The 2,127-nt window shown below is 40.2% G+C and overlaps 1 pseudogene; it reads left to right on the top strand.

Moving 5' to 3' along the window:
* The first annotated feature begins 716 nt into the window (after positions 1 to 716).
* Positions 717 to 2,127, top strand: part of LOC137983179 (uncharacterized) — a 2,498-nt pseudogene continuing 1,087 nt past the window's right edge.

Raw genomic sequence — 2,127 nt, 5'->3', positions numbered from 1 at the left:
GATAATGTAAATTGGCCACCGTACAGAGATTCTAAAAGCTGACGTTTCGAGCGTTAGCCCTTCGTCAGAGCGAATAGCTCGAAACGCTCGAAACGTCAGCTTTTAGAATCTCTGTACGGTGGCCAATTTACATTATCAACTCCGTTGATAAAACCAAATTTTTGTATAAATCTATATATTATTTACAGGCGACTGAGGAAGAATCAGTGATCTTCAGTTAAGTCCAATGTCTGAGCTGAGGTAGGTGTTCCAAGTTTTTTTTGTAACCGTGTAGCAATCCTGGATTTAATTTTCAACACATCAAAGACTATTCTAAATCGTTTTTGGGAAAGACCGAGGGCCGATATATTTTCCCAGTACGGCCCGGGCAAGCTTTGGTCGATAAGAGATTTACTAGGCAACTGGTAAGTGTATTTCGAACAGTTGTATACTGAAAATAACTATCACGAGGGAAAACTACGTGCCGCAAAGATTTTAAAGAACGCACGCTTAAATGAGTCACAAATTTTACTGTGCAACTTGCTCTGTTCTAAAAGCTTCGTCGTGTGGCTGTGATTTTATCGGTTTTACCTTAAGCCATTACAATACTGGACGTCTCTTCGAAATACATTTTAAGATAAAAAATAGCGATAAAATTTTACGACGTTTCGATCTCGCTGAGATCATTTTCAAGTTTAAAAAAATTAATAAAACTGCATATAAGAAGTAAGATTACACGTGAGAATATGAAAAGCGATAAAAATGTGGAAACATGTACTAAGCGTTACAAAAGGTAAGTGATAAAAACTAAAAAAGGCTAGATAACAATAGGACAAAAAGCTTCACAAAAGAATATATGAAATACTCCGAGCTATAAAAAGAACTTTGCACGGATGGAGTCAGACTGCGTGTTCAAAGTTGGCTTTAGTTCTTTTATAAAAACCATCTCATAAATTAGCAGTCAAATTTGCTCTAGCACTTCCGTAAGATCTTCCCAGATATTGCTGATTCTGTTGTTCAAAAAGGGTCAAGACTCGCCCACCTGTATGGTCTACTAAAGACTCACAAGAAACAACTAGCGGTGCGCCCCATACTATCCGCAACAGGTACATATAACTACAAGCTAGCAAAATGGTTGCACGAAACGCTCAAACCCCTTTGTCAATCAACGACCACACCGTCGGTGATATTTTTGGCTTCGTGGACGATCTAAAGAACATCCAAGTTGATGCTCACAGCATCCTTGTCTCATACGATGTCTCTTCGCTTTTTACTAATGTACCTGTTGATTAGACAATCGAAATTCTGGCCGAAAGAGCATTTAAGGGCGACTGGTTTAACAAAGAACATAATCTTCACATTACGAAAGCAGATCTAGTAGAACTGTTGAACATTGCCACGAAGAACCAATTGTTTCAGTTTGAGGGAATTTTGTATGAACAAGTGGATGGCGTCGGCATGGGCTCGCCTCTGGGACCCTTGATGGCTAACGCATTTATGTGTAGTATTGAAGAACGACTCCAAGACCAAGGCAAAAAGCCGGATTTCTACAAACGTTATGTGGACGACACGTTGAGCATAATGCCTAACGTGGAAACAGCTGAAGCATTTCTATCCACGCTGAATGACAGCCATCCTTCAATTAACTTCACCATGGAACTAGCCGCAAACGGCAAACTTCCCTTTCTGGGGGTGGAAATCGTGAAACACATGTCCCGCCTGGAGACAAAGGTGTATAAAAAGCCAACAGATGCTGGATTATTACTGCATTATCAAAGTCATGTCAATGTGCGATATAAACAGTCACTGCTAAAAATAATGCTGAATCGTGCTTTTAAGCTCTCTTCGAACTGGCAACTGTTCCATCTAGAATGTGAACGTCTCAAGGAGACTTTCTCTCGGCTTCATTACCCAGTCCCACTCTTACAATCAGCAATCAGGGATTTTGTCACTGCAAAAGTTTCAGGGATGTAAGATCCAAACAGACGTGTGACGATAAGAAAGCACCTGTGAGAATAATATTACCATTTAAGGACCAGAGATCAGTGAATTCTGCGCGAAGACAACTTGGAGAATTAAGTCGCAAAATCGGAAAAGATATCCATCCCGTGTACACAAGCCGAAAGATCGGATCTTACATCAAGCCAA

Source organism: Montipora foliosa, chromosome 13 (assembly GCF_036669935.1).
Source record: "Montipora foliosa isolate CH-2021 chromosome 13, ASM3666993v2, whole genome shotgun sequence".
In the NCBI taxonomy this organism is placed as follows: domain Eukaryota; kingdom Metazoa; phylum Cnidaria; class Anthozoa; order Scleractinia; family Acroporidae; genus Montipora; species Montipora foliosa.
This window is presented reverse-complemented; position numbering and strand designations above follow the sequence as displayed.